This window comes from Balaenoptera borealis (genome assembly GCF_965194805.1).
Source record: "Balaenoptera borealis genome assembly, chromosome: 13".
NCBI classification, from domain to species: domain Eukaryota; kingdom Metazoa; phylum Chordata; class Mammalia; order Artiodactyla; family Balaenopteridae; genus Balaenoptera; species Balaenoptera borealis.
In genome coordinates this window covers 41,864,914-41,883,419 of record NC_138870.1, presented here as the reverse complement: position 1 = coordinate 41,883,419, position 18,506 = coordinate 41,864,914, and the positions used below count along the sequence as shown (strand labels likewise).

The window sequence follows — 18,506 nt, the reverse complement described above, 5'->3', positions numbered from 1 at the left end:
CTGACCCTTCACAACAGAAAGGCACTCCTCAGCCATCCTGAACTGTGTTTTGTCCCCAGAGCAAGGGATGATTTGAGAATGCATTATGCCTGAGGGAGACTCTCTTGAGAGTCAAGTAAGAAACACTGACAGAGCAGCAGCTTCTGTCATCCCCTGAACAAATTCCTGGCAAGCCTCTGTGCCTTGCACAGTGGCTATCTTAGAATTAGAAGTCACAAGTGGGGTGGTGGAAGACCTTGAAGTAATATACTGGGTTCTTTTTTTTTTAATTTTTAAATTATTTGTTTATTTATTTGGCTGTGTCGGGTCTTAGCTGCGGCACGTGGGATCTTCGTTGAGGCATGTGGAATCTTTTGTTGCAGCGCACAGGCTTCTCTCTAGTTGTGGCGCTCGGGCTCTAGAGCATGCAGCCTCAGTAGTTGAGGCACACGGTCTCAGTAGTTGTGGCTTGCAGGCTTAGTTGCCCTGCGGCATGTGGGATCTTAGTTCCCCAACCAGGCATCGAACCCATGTCCCCTGCATTGGAAGGCAGATTCTTAACCACTGGACCACCAGAGAAGTCCCGTAATATGGTGTTTTTAATTTAAAAATGGAGCTAAACTTTTTCTGATAGAAAATAAGTCTATTTAACTGCCCAGTTTGACCATGTACACCAGTTTTGCCAATTCAGTGATATTTTCCTTAAGTGAAAAGGGGTAGATCTGTGACTCCACCTTGTTAATGAAAATATATGCAAAGTACTTATCCGATAAACCATACACCAAAAATGTCACCATTTGCAACTATTTCAACTTCTGATGACCACTGCCTTAAACTAACATTCACAATATTCATAACCACCCCAGACTCTTTCCCATCTTATCTCCTGTGAGTCCCTTTCAGGCTTCAGCCAAACCACACTCATGGCTCCTGGGCACTCTTCCAAGTCTGTACCTGTGTGTGTGCTCATGCCAGTTCCTCCATCAGAAATACCCTTTCTTCCCATCTCTGTAGGTTGAAAACTTAATATCTGCTTGGACTGAAGCACTAATTAGGCATTGAGGATGCAGAATGATAACCTCAGCCTGTTTTCACAGGGTTTAAGAGTCTAGCATGGGAGACAGATAAGCAATGGAATATGGTATGACAGAGCTATGAGGGGGAACCACAGCGTGTTGGGAACTCAGCAGAGACACCCTCCCTTCACCTGGAAAGGTCAAGGAAGTCTTGGAGGAAGTGGCCAGAAAGCCAAGACCCACTGATGAGCAGGAGTTAGTTTGACATTTTGCAGGGAGTGAGGAGAAGAGGACTGATTGGCGTTGAGAGAACAGAAGTGAGCTAATTGACATTGTTAAGGCAAGTCTTCTGTGAAGTCAGGATTTTGACCATGAGAGACACACTTACCTAATTCTAGGGTCCAGATAGAAATTTCTACCAAGTTCAATCTGTTTCATGTTTTTGAAAGAATGGTCACATTTCTCTCTAAAGCCCGATTTAGAACAGGCTGAAAGTCAAGGGAGAGGTCATCTCTAGAAAAAATTTCCCTTGCATTTTGCCAAACGCAAAATATTTGAACCCCAAGCTCAATTGCTGGGGCAATGTGTAGACTTTTTATATTGGGTTCACCAGAAATAGTGCTCAGTGAATACTCTTGAGACATCTGTGAAGAAAGCCACAGGAAGTTTGTACATGGGGCTCTGTTCTGAGGGTGCAGGCACCCTCTAAACAAACAAGCTAATGAAACAAGAAGAACCATAGAAGAGAAAAATTCAGTTTCCAGGGACTGCCTTGTGCCACGCGAAAGAAGAGATCTTGAGGGCTTAAGTTATCTGGCTCTCACTGCTCCACCTCTGATCCCCTCCTGCACTGTCCTAAACCAGAGACCCTGAAAGTACCTTCACCGAGGGATGCTCAATTCCACTGCATGCCACCACTCACACTGCTGATTTGTTATCAAGCTATTTATTTCTATGAAAGACACTCCTCACAAATACATTGGTAGAAGAGAGGTATGAGATGTGGCATCAGCCATCAAATATTTCCTCTACTTGGGCTTCCCTGGTGGCGCAGTGGTTGAGAATCTGCCTGCCAACGCAGGGGACATGGGTTCCATTCCTGGTCCGGGAAGATCCCACATGCCGCGGAGCAACTAAGCCCATGTGCCACAACCACTGTGCCCGCGTGCCACAACTACTGAAGCCTGCACGCCTAGGGCCTGTGCTCTGCAACAGAAGAAGCCACTGCAATGAGAAGCCCGCGCACTGCAACGAAGAGTAGCCCCCGTTCACTGCAACTAGAGAAAGCCCGCGCAGCAACGAAGACCCAATGCAGCCAAAAATAAATTAATTAATTAAAAAATATTTCCTCTACTGGTAACAATTTGGTACCCAATAACTCTTTGCTCATTCAAAACAGAAAATGTACTCAGTCTTCTAGTTCTCTGATACAGTTCATCCATGCATCATCACAATGGATTCTTATTTCTCATCCTGTTTTCCTAGTTTACTTTCTTCAAGCATCCATATGGAGGGTTAACATTTTCTCTATAAAAGTATTCACCGTGGCAGTAGAATCAGGTAGGTCTCATCCATGAAGGCTTAGTTATCGAAGCACCAAAGGATGTCTTTATAAAACACTGACTGTATATGGAAGTCACATGACATGGACCCCAGGAACTACATAACCAGTTAGGTTCCAAAAGGTTATATTGTTGGTAAAGTTACTTCATCTTTTTCAGGAAAACCATTATAACCTCATCCCAAAAAACAAAAACTCATTTTTGTTAGAATGTTATTATCAAGCTCTGGAGGGTCAGTTTGATAACATTTTTCCATTACAAATGTTTCCTATGAGTGATACCATATTTTTCCAGATGGGTGGGCCAACTGTAATTCTGCTCTAAATCCTGCTTTCTTCCAGTTCTCCAAGAGTTTTCTAATTATGGCCTTTAACAAAGTTTCCAGCAATGGTGAATTGAGATTTGTTCTGAAGTATGAATGTAAATGTGTTTGCAAACGGGTTTAGACCCTTGTGTGGAAAGAGCCTGAAGCCTCCTAAACAGAAAAATCATCAAGTAAATCAGAACTGACTTAAGAGTCTGGAAAATGGTAGCAGGGTTTAGTGACCTTATATCAAACCATGGCCAAGGCCACATTTTAACACCTCCCCACTCCCAGATTAATTTTATTTCTGACACCCTCTTCAGCTTTTAAATTTCCTTCCATTCAGCAAAATCGGTTCCATTCAAGAGAACAAATACACTGTGACTTCTGTGCCTGATACTTCTCTGTGTGCACTGGTGGAAAATACACTTTTAGTTTTCAGCTTTGCACCTGAGAATCGTGCGGGAGTAATGAAATGAGTTAAGCCTCCTCTTCTCCTAAAGCCCCAGGTTTTCCTGAGAACACCCATATAACATGCCAGTTCATTTAGGCCGGAAGTCTCCTCAAAACTGAGGCCATTTTCTTGTAGGGTTATTTTAGTCTCTTTTTAGATAAGGGGACTGCATGTAAATGCTACCTTGGTGGCAGAGGCTTTCCTGGGCAAAAGGCCACACCTTCACCTGCAACCCGTTTTCTCCTTCCCCGGCACGGTCTTGCAGCGTCGCGGCGCTTCCAGCAGATGGCGCCGCAGCTGAATTTTCGCGACCCTCTCTCTAAACCTGCAGAAGAGTCTGGAATAAACAGGAAGGGGAATTTGTTTTTTTAACCACTCCAATTTTCAACATATATTGCTTTCTTTGCCGGGTCAGAGGCTCTTTTTACTTAACTAAGTTGAAATGTATTTGAGACGTTTTAAAAAAAAAATCAGTGATTACGCAATCCCAAATACATGTTTTTTTTAAGAATTTCCACTGTCTCAAAGGACTCAAGAAGCAAGTTTTCAAGTAGCATAAACTGTCACAAGAGCACAGTGGTTCAGCAACGTCAGTAGGCAGCTCTGGGTGAAGAAAGACTGCCTCGAAAAAGACCAACAAGGCGTGGCAGGGCATAGCCTCGCGGGGCCGCAGCGGAAGTGACCTTAGAGGCGGGCGGGGCGGCGGCCTTCGGCGCCCGGAAAACAGCGCCGCCTGCTGGTCAAAAGGGAGAAAGCGCGGATCTCGTCGGAGGCTGCGGTATGGCTCTCCCGACACTTGGTCCCGACAGACATTTCAAACACGTTTGCACTCAAGATGCTGCACGTTATGCCCTCTACCCAACAAAACTGAAAGTAATGGGCACAACCAGAGTAGTCTTTCTGTCGAGAAGAGACACCTTAGAGGCCCGTCGTGGTTTGGGGATACAATGTTCCAAAGGGCTTGGCTGTTGTTAATACCTTCCTAAAGCTAAAAAGGGTGGACTTGATTTTTATGGAATAATTGTTATTTAAAGCAATCATACAGGAGAGTGAAAAATAGAACCTGATAGGGGCTCTCTTTCATATTTCCCATCCTGCTTTAAGTTATTTACAAAATAGTAAAAGAGGTTATCAGAAGCAAGTTGGAAAAAAAAGGGCAGAGGGTTGAATTTCAAGGTGATTGTGCTTATCATTTCTTATTATGGCCCCTCATTTTTATTCCAGGGTTGTTGCAGTTCCATTTCTAGAGTCCCTCCTCCTCTCCCCACTTCCTTTTTCTCTTCTCTCATTTGACAGGAGCCTCCGCAATCATCTGCCTAGAAAACGTCATCATCATCCACTGGGAGAGAACTGTGGTACCACCTTTCTCCACCTATGGCTGAATCTCACAGAGAGAAGATGACGGTTGCGCTTCTGCTCTTGAGCCAGCGTGATTGCTGGGAACTGTAACCTGCAAGATGATGCCAAAGCGCAGCTTCCCCCTTTTTATGCGGTGTAGAGCTTTATGTTGCCCTTCATTAAGCTGATGCTTTCTCCTACAGAGCCCTGTCCTTCCCGTGCCCCAGAATGATGCGCTAATAACCTTCTCGTTCCTTCCACTTGCAGAGATTCAGTGCCTTAAGCGGAAGAATTGTACATTTCCATTTTTCTTCTTGTAAGGTAGTGAAGGCCCATAGGTGGACGGTTTCATTTGGACTAGTCATGCTGTTTATCAGGTCCCTGTTCTCTGATATGAAAATTCCCGTCTCCCATCAAGGCATAGCTGTAGGCATTAATTATAGGCTCTAGTTCAAAGCATGCCCTCTCTTTTGAGCAGTAGCACCAGAAATTAGGAACCCAACTGGAAGAGAAGCTTCTTGAGGGTTCTGGAGAAGGAAAGTTGGGCCCCCAAGTCCTGTTCATGACTACTCTAGCCTTCACAATCTGGACCCAACCAGATGAACACTGAGAGCTCAGTGTTCGGAGGACAAAGAAGAGTAATGGATACACAGTAACTTGACTGAGTCAGGGACAGGATCCGAGACATGCCTGACATTTGTTTATCTGCAGAGAAACAGAAGTAAAGGAGGGGAATGTCTCCCTAAGTGTTACTGTGTTATAAAAGTGTCCTTCGGGGAGAGGACGCATGAACAGGGCAGCTGATAACATTAATGCTGTGCAGGCAAGCACACATCTCCCCACATCCCCAGGACTGCTGAACCAAGTGTTATTAAACTATTCGGCAGGGACGCAGCTCTGAACCTCCCCTGCTGCAGTCCTCAGAGGGAGTCGGCTTCGGAGGGGGAGGAGTGCCCGCTTTCTCTTTGTTCTTCCTTGGAAAATGGGCTCTCTCTCAAGTCTAATACAACAGCTGCTTACATCTCTCAGAGGAGGGCAAAATAAGTTAATTCCCAATAAAGATTTGGACAGCATATTTTGGAGCCCTGAACTCTGACTGTGAAATTGCAGGGTCAAACTGTTTTTAGAATTCTAACATGCTGTGAGTTTTATTCTGGGTTTCTAGGCAAAAATTTCAGAAAGGTGCCTCTCTTTATCAAATAAAAATAAAAAGATCACCTTCAGAAAGGGGTGGTAGAGACAGTGTTTTGAATCCTTCTTAACCTAATAATAGATGTCCTGCACCTTACTCTTAAGAATCTCTTCCTCACAGAGGTATATGATTTAATGAGCATACTCTTTTGTCTGCTAGGAAATCCCTTCAGCAGTAAAACGGCTCTCTGAGAAATCACACTTCTTTACACTACAAGTGATTTTTTTCCTCATAAGAATGATTTACTATAGCTCCTTTAAAGGTGAAAACATTCAAAATTGTCTATCCCTGACTTACGTGTGGAATCAAGACAAAGGGTATTTGTTCTTGTGTCCGGAATAGGCCTGCCACTCCCCAGGCACTCAGAGCATCTGCTCCCTGGACTGATTCTTAAACCAAAAGCCACACATGGCTTCTGTGCTTGACAGCTGAGGTGGCCTTTTATATCCAGTTGGAATTTCAATTTGAGCTGGCTGGAATGGGTTTGCACACACAACAGAAAATGGGCTCTGTTGGTCAGAGAAAGCTTACTGGGCTAAGGACTAGGCTGACATTTTGGAAATACTGTAGGTTCATTTCCTGGGAATTTACCCCCCAAAATAAAGTCCCTTCAGTCCCTTCAAGTGGCAACCTCAGGCTCTTCAAGACAATTCTGACTCTTTGGGGATTTTACCTGCCCACTAAATATCAGCTATTTTGTCCAGAGTAACACAATATCTGCACATTTGTACTCAACCAAGCCTTGGGCCCTGTGGAGAGCAGCTCTTCTCTACCAGCTCCTGGGGACCTCATTCTTTCCAGCACTTTAAAGAGGAAGTGAGAGCAACCCCCAGCCAGGAAACCACCCAGCATAAGTGTATGATCTGATGGCTCAAGTCCTACAGGTAAGCTTCTAAAATGATTCTGAAGCCAGACAAGAAACGAATAAGCAGGTGTTAAAGGTTATATATACCTTTGTCATTAACAGAAAATTTTGATAAAATAGCACTGGGCAGGTATAGTCATAATACTACCCTGTGTTTATGTTATTATCTGTTACCTGGAGAGCATATTACAGAATGCCTTTCATCTGACAGGTTCAAAGTTCTTTCCAGTGTTAACCTCATACATTAAGGTACTTCAGTTTAGTAACTAACAAGCACTGTGAGGGCAAGAGCCCTGTCTTGCACTTCCTTTATGCTTCACACCATACCCAGCAGGGTATTAGACATGCAGTAGGTGCTCAGGGAATACTTGCTTAAAAAAAAAAAAAAAATATATATATATATATATATAAAAAAATCTATATAAATATATACATATATATATAAAAGGAACAATGGCTGTGCTTTAATCCTGAAATTAGGCCTGTCTTTATTGTCACATCTGAAGAAAATGGATAGTGATACTCTGTAGACAGAAAATGGAAGTGGGGATATTGCAACTTCTCTGATAATGATGACAGCAGCTGACTTCCCTGTATGCCAGAAACTGTATACTTTATACACATTATCTCATTTAGACCTCACCACAATCTCACAGGCTAAGTTTACTATGATTACTACTCTTATTTTACATATGACAAGATACTACCCAAGTCACACAACTAATAAATAACCACATCAGGACTTGAATCCAGAGATCAGTCTCCAAGGTGCATGCTTTTAGGTACGTCCCTGCTCCAGAATATCTAATAATGACATTCATAGTTCCATTTACTAACTGCCCTTCTTTGAGGGATTGCCTCACAGCATAATGTCTGAAGTGGGAGGGAAAGAGGGAAGACGGTAAGGAAACACAGTTCATAACGTACACATTTCAGTTTGCGTGGTTTTGATGTTCTTTCCTATATGTTATCTCATTTAATCCTCACAGCATGCTGCCAAGTATGTTACTATTATCTCTTATATATAAGGAATAGATTTCTGGAGAATGGGTGGGTTTTTTTAAAAAGTAAATGCTAAAATTCAGAAGCTGAGAGGCAACAAATCTTCTGATAACACTGTGCCTACCCTAGGCCTCTTAGCTCAGAGTGTTGGTACGCACTTCCTATGTTTCCTTCCTTTCTTACTTATTAACACTCCAGTGAGTCATAAAGCTTATGCTTGTCTCTACCTGCCCCATAAATACGAATATGATTAAATGTTGACTTGTCATGCCACCAAGCCACTTCCAAAGCAGAGGCAAGGTAGAGAGGAAACAGTAAAAGTGAGAGTACATGGAATGCTAAGTGATGTAACAATTAAAAAGAATGAATTGGGGCTTCCCTGGTGGCGCAGTGGTTGGGAGTCTGCCTGCCAATGCAGGGGACACGGGTTCGAGCCCTGGTCTGGGAAGATCCCACATGCTTCGGAGCAACTGAGCCCGTGAGCCACAACTACTGAGCCTGCGCATCTGGAGCCTGTGCTCCGCAACAAGAGAGGCCGCGATGGTGAGAGGCCCGTGCACCGCGATGAAGGGTGGCCCCCGCTCGCCGCAACTAGAGAAAGCCCTCGCACAGAAACGAAGACACAACACAGCCAAAAATAAATAAAAATTAAAAAAAAAAAAAAAAAGAATGAATTAGATTTAAATGTACTGCCATGAAAAGATCTCCACAAGGCATAGTAAGTTAAAAAAAAAAAAAAGAAAGAAAGAAAAGCAAGTTGCAGAGTAAAAAGTACAACAATGGTACCATTTATGTTTTGGAAAGATACAAAACAGTATAATACAAACACACACACCTATGCAAACACACATATAAACAGTTGGTTACACCCCAAATTGATAACTGATTTCTCTGGGGAGAGGATTGGGTCCGGGGTGAGGTACATAACATTGGTAGACTTTATCTTTCTATGAGATAATTTATTCAAATAACGTGTATGTAAGAAAAAAGAAAGGACAGGAAAGAAACAAGTGATGGTGTTTTAGAACATAAAAGGTTAGCAATATGCGGTAAAATAAGTGGTACAAATACACAAACTAAAATCCACTGCCACGTTCATGTCCATAAAAGACCGATAGATTAGAAGAGAGTCCTCATGTTGGCATTATTATTATCAATTGGACGATTTTTAACATGTAATGTCTGACTCTACCAGAAATACAGAGCTGTGAAGTACATTAGGCTTCGAGCCACATGACCTGGGTTCAAGGCATGACTCTGCATTTCTCTGTAACCTTGGGCTAATCTCTCAGGGTTCCTTAACGATCAAGATAATAGAAACATACTTCAGAGGGTGCTTTGAGCATTAAACGAAATAATGCTCAGGAAAGAACAGCAAAATCATGCAGACTGAGACTTATAAATTGTGTTTGTGTTTCCTCTCTTCCCATTTTCTCTCCTCCACTTCAGAGAATTATTTATTTACACACCTTTAAGATGTCTGAATGTCCCACAATGAGGCAGAGTTAAATTAACAAGCCATTAGTCTTCAGTATAATATTTGCTGATAATAGATGGGCCTCCATTATTTGAAGCTTTAGATTATGCACATGCATAGTTTTTAGGCTTCAATAACCTGTATTCATGTATTTATTTTAAGGAATATATCTATTTGATTCTATTTATAAAATATACTCTTTTCTTGTAAAACTTACTTTTGATGCAAGAACTAAAATATACAAATCGGAGGGGCCATTTAAAGTATAAGCCAAAAATGCATTAAATATTTTTGCATCTTAAAATGTATTTATTTGTGGTCCTACTAAAATTTCAGGCTGTTCTGAAATTTGAGAATCTAATTATAAACTTTACGATAAAAAGGGTTGCCAAAATAATAAGAGAAATACTATCACCAATATAATTAAACACAAAAGAGAAATATGAACAAATTAAAAAAATATCAGTTGCCTACACGCAGCACCATGTCCACACTGCATGATGTAACTGTTTTCAATTACAGCCTCACCTTTGAAACAGAGCCGGGTTCTCATCTGCTTTTGCTGGATGTGCCTGTGTTAAAAGGCGCAGGGACGTGAAGATTTCTGGTGAACTAAATAAGAATCCAGTTTAAGTTGTTTTGCAGTTTGAGTTCAGAAAGGATTCATTTAAAGGAACCTATTCCAAGCACACAAAGCACACATCCCTCCCAGGCTCCTCCACACCATTAAACTGGGCTGTCATTTTAGAGCTGGGTGCCCATTGTTCACTTTCTTCTACACTAATTAGACTTGACAGATTGCTCTTTCTAGCTAGACTGGCCCTTGCCAAGAACAGAGAGAAGAGATGAGGCTGACCTTGTCTTTATGCCCTTGGGATTAGTGCCCCACCCCCCATCCTAGTCCACAAACACAGAAAGGTATCCCCAGCAGCTCAAATCTGTTCCCCTTCTCCTCCAGCCTCTTTTGTACTTAACCCCTGGCAGTCTCAGCACCACTGACTTTTCTTACTTTCAATACCGTGAGATTCAAACCCCAGTAGGCTGTGGGAGTGGAATAAGCGTATGGTAAAATTTTTCATACTAATATTCTGACCTTTGTTTTTTTTCTTTCTGCAGGCCTGGGGGGAAAAACAGACCACCTTTTCTAAAGGGAAAGATACTGCAGTTCCACCCAGGAGCAGGAAATATCGATTGCTTCATAAAACAGAGCACAGGAAGGATTCAGGCCCTGGCACTGCCTGCACGTTTCTGAAGCAGATCCCTCGCCCCGCTGCCCTCAGTTTCCATGTCTGTGAAATTCCACCAATAATTCTTGAAACTTTATCATATCAAAAACATGTTATACTGGTATTATGTAAGAATTAGAGAATAAAATTATAGAGCTGGAAACGATCTTAGAGATCATCTAGTCCAGTATCTTTGTTTGGAAGACTGAAAAACACAGGCCAAAAGAAGGAAGTGACATGCAGTGTTATGAAATTAGTTCATAGACTTTAAACACACGGTGCTGAACAACAGCTTGCTAATCAGCTTTTTCACTAACATGCCCTTTCCTAGTTTATCCTATGCCTGATAATAAGCCTTACTGGCCAGGAAAGCAACTTTCTTTCTCCAAGGAAGGAATTCCCCTCACCCAAGGACTATGTTTTCAGAAATGCTTCCCTTTACTAAGAATCCAATGGTCTTGTAATAGAACCTGAGTCACCCAATGCCACATGCCTCTCGTAGGGGCACAGGATGAAATTCAACAGGCTGAAGGTCTGGGGCCCTGCTCTCAAATATGAGTGGGCCTGTCTTTGACCTAAGCCTGGCTGTTCTCACAGCTTCAAGAGCCGTGAGCAGTAGAGATTGTTAGGAATTTCTTCTTTGAACAAATCTAGTGTTTCCCAGGTTGGAATGTAAACCCATTCATTTGTCATTCATTCACTTACTCACAAGCACTTAATAAAAGCCCATTTTTTGCTAAGCTCCCTGAGAGCTGATAAGACTCCTACAACGAGTAGGACCGAGCCTCAAGGAGCCTCAGAAGGAACCAGCAGTGTAAACATTTATGTGCAGTAGAGCACTGTGGGGACTAGGATGGAAGGAGGAGATGGTCAATTGGCCTTGGTTGGGGTTTAAGGAATCAGGAAAATGTCATAGAGGAGGTGATACTTGAGCTGAGCTTTGGGAAATGAAGGTTATTTTCCAGGTTGAAGTGAGGCAAGTACAGGGCATTCAGATAGCCTGGCGTTTGGGGGGAAAAAAAAGAAAATTTTGGTCTGCATTGTATGAGTAAGCATCATACTAAACTGGAAATTTAGTATGATGTGAAACATTATATGACAAAGGAAGAAGTTTAGATTTTATTGTGGCAGCTCATGGGAACCTTTGAAGAGTTTCAAGCAGGGAAGTAACGTGATCCAAACTGCATTTTTGAAAGATGGCTGCAATGTCGGTGTAGAAGATAGAATGGGGAAGAGGTAGGAAGAAGCAAGACCCAAGGCAAATAGACAATACAAAAATTTAGGTGAGACAAGACAGCTGACTCAGTCTCTTCAAAAAGTCAGTGGAGGGGGGCTTCCCTGGTGGCGCAGTGGTTGAGAATCTGCCTGCCAATGCAGGGGACACAGGTTCGATCCCTGGTCTGGGAAGATCCCACATGCCGCAGAGCGACTAGGCCCGTGAGCCACAATTACTGAGCCTGCGCGTCTGGAGCCTGTGCTCCACAACGGGAGAGGCTGCGACAGTGAGAGGCCCGCGCACCGTGATGAAGAGTGGCCCCCACTCACCGCAACTAGAGAAAGCCCTCGCACAGAAATGAAGACCCAACACAGCCATAAATAAATAAATAAATAAATAAATAAATAAATAAATAAATAAAATTAAAAAAAAAAAAAAGTCAGTGGAGGGAATTCCCTGGTGGTCCAGTGGTTAAGACTGCACTTCCACTACAGGGGGTCTGGGTTCAATCCCTGGTCGAGGAAGTAAGATCTTGCAAGCTGCACAGTGTGGCCAAAAAATTAATTAATTAATTAAATTTTAAAAATTTCAATGGGAAGGATCAAAGAGAGGGAACTGTTTTACTTTCCAAGAGGATTCAACTACATGAAATGTGTGGACCTTGTTTGGATCCTGATTCAAACAGGCCAGCTGTAAAGAGAAAATTTGGAAGAAAAACAGAGTATTAGATAATATTAAGGCATTCCTGCTAATATTGTTAGGTGTGAAAATGCTACTGTGGTAACATAATAAAACAGCATACTGAAGTGTTTATGGGTGAGTTGTCATGATGTCTGGATTTGCTCTAAAACATTGTAGAAATAATAGATGAAGTAGCTATGGCAAAAAGTTAATAGTTATTCAATCCAGATGATGGATATGTAGGAGTTTGTTATACTCTATGTATATTTGAAAATCTTCAAAATAAAAAGCTAACATTTTAGGCAAAGGATAATGAGATCCTAAATTAAAGAAGTTATACTGAAAATGGGGACTTCCTGGTGGTCCAGTGGTAAAGAATCCTCATTCCAATGCAGGGGACTCGGGTTCAATCCCTGTTCAGGGAACTAATATCCCACATGCAGGTGGGGCAACTATGCCCGCGGAACACAACTGCTGAGCTTGCACGCCTCAACTAGAGAAGCCCGTGTGCCACAACTAGAGTGAGGCCCGTATGCCACAATGACGAACCCGCATGCCTCAATGAAGATCCTGCGTGCCGCAACTAAGACCTGATGCAGCCAATAAATAAATAAATAAGAAGTTATACTGAAAACGGAGAGGAGAAGAGAGCTATGAGAGACAGTAAAAAGGCAGAATTAACAATACTCAGTGACTGATTATAAGTGGTTAGTGAAATTGAAGAGTTGAAGTGACTTCTAGGTTTTGCTTGGGTGCCTGGGGAGATGGGAAAGAGTTTACTCTTTCAGGCATGTGGAATTGGACTTTCAGTGAAACATTGACTTAGTGCTGCTTAGTAGGCAGTTGGACACGTAAATTTTTAAAGCTCAGGAGAGAGCCTGGGGCTGGTGGTGTGGATTTGTGAGCTGTCAGCTCACCAACACTTGGGTGGTGATTCAAACCGTTAGAGGAGCATGGCAGGTGAGAAGGGAAGATGGCTGAGGAAGAAGCCCAAGGCACACTTACATTTAAGAAGTGGGGATAGGAAGAACTTGCAAAAGAGATTAAGAAGAATGGCCAGTGGGGTATGAGGAGAAACAGGAAAAAATAATTTCTAGAGAATCTGTCAAGAAACAGTAGTCAATAGAATCAAATGCCCCAAGTTAAAATATGAAACCCATTGGATTTAGCGTCTAAATGACAATTGCCAAAGAACTTTCAGTAGAGTATAACGTAAGAGGGGAGAGTACGTGAAGCCTGGAAGATGAGGGAGGGCTGGATGGTCCTCACAGGAGGAGCGAGGTGGCTAGAAATGGTTTGCAAATGGGCAAGCTCTGGTCCAATGGGATGATCAATTACCTCTGCTCAAGGGGGCTCATTAGAAGTGAATTCCTGAGAGAAAAAAAAAAGTTTCAGTTAGGGCAAGGAGGAGAAGGGTATACTCTGTAGAGATTAAGAATATAAGGTTGGTCCAATGAAGCAAAGATTCCAGAGGGCATTGTGGAGAGAGTTTACAAGAAGGTCAGCAGTGTCTGAGAGTCAGGAGGATAGAAGGGGACTCTTGTCCTCTGGCTGGAATATTTTAGCAACCTCTTCAATAGTCTTCCAAACACAATTTTCTCCATTCTCTGCCATCTTGCAGGTATCAAATCTGGAAAATGTTTATAAAGTACGGCCTTGATCATGTCAAACCCTTGCCCTAAAACTTTCATTAGCTCCTAATACCTACTGAGTTAGGTATAATATAGATATTGAAAGCCCTTCCATAATCTGATTCCAACCAGCTTTTATCAGCCTGATCTTTCTGGGTTTATTTGTTTGTTTTTGTTATGTTTTGTTTTATTTCGTTTTCCTTTTCATGAACCTTCCTTCCAGGATGCCAGGTATTCACTCTTCTCTGAACATATTAATTATATGAAACATCAATATTATAGGAAAAGGGCATATAGTAGTGTCTAGCATATAGTAGCATTCAACAGATGTTAGTTTTTGCATACTGAACTATTTATAATTCCCCTCCAACCATTTCATGAAGTTCTCTTTACCCTGAAGTCTCTTTCTACCTTTCTTCATGTCATACGGCAAGATTCAGCTCAGGTGTCATCTGTTCCAGGAAGTCTTTCCTGGGTTCTCAGGCTGGACTGTGGGTGCCCTTGTCCGGGCTTCTGCAGCACCCCCATCTCTCCTAACACTCAGCCTATTAGATCTGTTTATATGTCTGTTTCCTCATTAGAGTATAAATTTCCTGAAGGCCATGGCTGAATTTTTTTTTTTGACATATTTATAGCATCAGTACCTAGTACAGTACATGGCACTATATATGCTTAAAAAAAAAAAAAGATATATTGAACAAAACTTCACTTCCTTTCTTCTTTAACTGCATTTTTATAGATGTGTGATATGGTTTCTTATATGATACCCTCACTCTACTCCTGAATGGAAGTGGACATTGTTTTTGTCACCACAGTGTCCCTTCCTGTTCTTCTGGCAACAGGCCTGATTTTCTCTGTGAATTCTCTGCTCTTGGTCTTTGTGATCTGGATGGGGCTTCCCCCAACACCTTGCCCCAGGGTGGAGGACAAGACACAGGCCTAAATCAGCCAGTTATTGTTCCGTTTCCTGTGGCCTCACTGGGTTAGGTGAGCCACGTGCTCTAAGCCTTTCCAATCATAGTAAATCTCAGGACTGACTTCAGTTACTGGAAGAGAGATTCTTCTCTCTCTCTCTCTCTCTTTCTTCCGCACATGGTCATTAGGCGCAGGGCTATTTTCATACCACAAGAGACAAATATGTTTGAAAATGAAGGCAATAGTTGGAGAGAACACAACCAGGAGAGAGAGAGAAACAGAGTCCTGGTGATGGAAAAAGAACTGAATTCAGCCATACTTGGAAAGAAAACTATTGCTTGTCAGTTTGTGTTGGATTTTCTGTCATTTGCAACAAAACCATCTTAACTAATATAATATTTATGGGTATCTAGTACATTGCTCGACACATGAGACTAGTCAACAAATGTATTTAATAGATAAATAAGTTGTTGTGAGGAACAGCAATTATTTACTTCTACAGGGCAATTTGGCAATATATAGCCTTAAAAAAGATCATCCTTCTGGAGATGGATGATGGTGATGTTTGTACAACAATGTGAATATAATTAATGCCACTGAACTGTACACTTAAAGATAGTTAAAATGGTAAACTTTATGTTATATGTTTTACTACACTAAAAAAATGAATAAGAGAAAGGAAATGATCATCATTAGACCAGAAATAAAGGTTTATAGCCCAGTTAACACATGAAAACATAGTGTCAGGAAAGCTTGCTGCACTCGTATTACTATTAATACTAGTAATCATTCTCTACTTTTAGAAATGTATCTTAGGGAAATAATTAGGTAAGTATACAAAGTATGTTTATCTGAACATTATTTATAACATCCGTAGGGATTGGCTAATAAAATTATGATATATTCAAATAATGGAATATCATATAATCATTAAAATAAGGTAGATTTATGTGCCACTTCTTATGAATATATACATCAGAGTGCTATTGGAATTATATTAATATCAAATCATTTCAGAAAAATCAGGCAAGACTTTTATGAGATTTATGAATTAGAACCAAATGATTGGAAGGAAGAACATCATTCAGTGGCTGGTAGGAGGTAAAAAAGCTCACTCAGAAAGAACTTAACGATATTTCACTGACTTTCAGATACCCTTGGTTGTGAGATGCTTCCTGATTTCAGAGATATCAAAATGTGAAAAACTATACAGCAGAAAATTGTGCATAGAGATAAATGGGATGAAGGGAAATAGGACATGAAAATCATCAGACACAGTAAACTCAAAAGGAAAAGTGTTATAAGGTTTATAGAATAAAATTATTTTATACCTAGTGAAAGGAAGCTTTGAGGAGGGATGTAAGATGGCCACAAAAACATGCACTGAAGGTTGATTTTGTAACTAAGCTAAATTCGGAAGCAAGTAACTCTCCCTGATAATTTGAACACTTCATATTAGGTAATAGTGAGTGTTAATTCATTTACATTTGTGAGGTTTTTTTCTCTATTTTTTCTTAAGTGGAGGCCAGGCTTGTAATTTTAGCTTCCCCTTCTCCTGCTTTAAGAAGGGGTTTGGCAGCTGAAGAGAGATAAAAAAGAATGGGAACAACAAATTGCTAATACTCAAGGAGAAGGTCAAATGTCTACATTTTTCATGTAAACAGAATATAGGGAACTCAAGACTTCCCCTTAAGAGTGTTCAGTATCTCTTCCCATCTTTTTTAAAGTAGCCTCACAGGTTAGGAATTTGACCAGCTGTCTATCGGGAAATGGGCTTTTAAAATGTCAAGCATTCTCTCTCTCTTTCCCCTCCCCCCGCCTCTCTCTCTCTCTCTCTCTCTCTCTCACACACACACACACACACACACACGCGTGCGCGCGCACACGCACATTCACATTCACAGAGTTCAGTGCTTAGCAATACACTCTACGTATGCTATTTACTCACATAGCTTGTTCCTTATTTTCAGTTATTTCTGTCCTTGGTAAAGTGGGAAGCATTCGGGAAGGCAAATTGCTCTTAGTTTTACTATGACTCACAATGAGCTCAAGTCAGGCGCCCAGGACCACTGCCACCAGCAACTGCTGCATCCAGAGCATCATCATAAGGACCTTCCATTTGATGTAATTACTGACCACGGAGAGAGGGACTTGACCAAAAGCCACAGGTATGGGTCTAGGCAAAATGCATTGGTAAATAAATTTAACCTCATAGGTAAACAAATTTTCAGATCTAGAAGGAAACCTAAAGAACATGTAAGCCCTGAAATTCTTAACTTTTGTCAAGCAACAAACTTACCTCAGGACTCTTGAAACATCTTGGGATGAGGTCCCAGGGTTGTACATTTTTCAAAAAGCTTCACATGCAATTCTGCTATACATTAAAGGCTAAGAATCACTGTTCTAATCCCATTCCTCTTATTTTACAGATGGTGACCTGGGGCCCAGAGAGGTGCTGCCTTGCCCAAGATCACACACCTGGTTAGAAGCAGAAACAAGTCTAGAACTCAAACCTCCTGATTCCTGGCCCAGGGTCTTTATTCTTACACTACCATCCTGCCCCACTGACTGTTTTCCAAATATTTACTATTATTCCTTCCTAATACAATTGAAAATGTATAACCATTGGTTATTTAATGACAAATCATAGAGTTGCAAAATCTAGCATTCACGAAAGGAGCCAGTCACAAAAGACCACATATCATATGATTCCATTTATATGAAATGTCCAGAATAGGCAACTCCATAGTGATAGAAGTAGATTAGTAAATTACCAGGAGCTGGGGCAAAGGGTGGAAATGGGTACGGGTTTCTTTTGGGGGGTGATGAAATGTTCTAAAATTAATTGTGGTAATGGTTGCACAACTCTGTAAATATTTAAAAACCACTGAGGGGACTTCCCTGGTGGTGCAGTTGTTAAGAATCCACCTGCCAATGCAGGGGACATGGGTTCGAGCCCTGGTCTGGGAAGATCTCACATTCCGAGGAGCAACTAAGTCCATGTGCCACAATTACTGAGCCCGCATGCGTAGAGCCGGTGCTCTGCAACTAGAAAAGCTGCCGCAAGGAGAAGACCGCGCACCACAACAAAGAGTAGCCCCCGCTCGCTGCAACTAAAGAAAGCCCGTGCACACCAATGAGGACCCAACGCAGCCAAAATAAATAAATAAGTTTATAAAAAATAAAAATATATAAAAATAAAAATAAAAACCATTGAACTGTACACTTTCAAAAGATGAATTGTATGGTATATGAATTATATCCCAATAAGATTGTTTAAAAGAGTCTAGGACTAACTTCTCACTGGACTCTGAAGGATAATTTAAAAGTTTTACTTACTTCATTCTTCAACATATCTCTAAAATAATAGTTTCCAAATGGGTCTCATCCTTAAATGTAGTTTATCCCTACTTAGGCGCATTTCCCAGTGCCCTATACCCCCCAAACAGATTAATCTTCCCAGAGCTTAGTCTGGCATTTAGGATTTTTGTCCTTCATGCCACCAGACTTTGTGCCTTTGCCAAGACTGTTCCCTCCACTGAGGAGGCCAAATTGTGTGTTCAAGGCCTGGCTCATATGTCATCTCTTCAAGGGCCTTTTGTCTCCACCACACTGGAGGTGGTCTGCCTTCCAGGGTATAAGAGGTGA

General features: G+C 41.5%; 2 long non-coding RNA genes across 2 annotated transcripts in view; one reads left to right on the top strand and one right to left on the bottom strand.

Annotated features, from left to right (window-relative positions):
* LOC309610117 overlaps window positions 1-16,659 on the bottom strand; it is a 30,789-nt gene extending 14,130 nt beyond the window's left edge. Inside the window, exons 1-2 of the long non-coding RNA XR_014233722.1 lie at window positions 9,718-16,659; window positions 3,499-3,652 (exon numbers count right to left, since the gene is read on the bottom strand). This is a non-coding gene — a long non-coding RNA (uncharacterized lncRNA). The remainder of the gene's footprint in view (window positions 1-3,498; window positions 3,653-9,717) is intronic.
* LOC309610125 lies at window positions 5,595-18,031 on the top strand. Its single transcript, XR_014233730.1, has 2 exons — window positions 5,595-6,729; window positions 17,288-18,031. It is a non-coding gene; the product is annotated as an uncharacterized lncRNA (long non-coding RNA).
* Window positions 18,032-18,506: the final 475 nt, after the last annotated feature.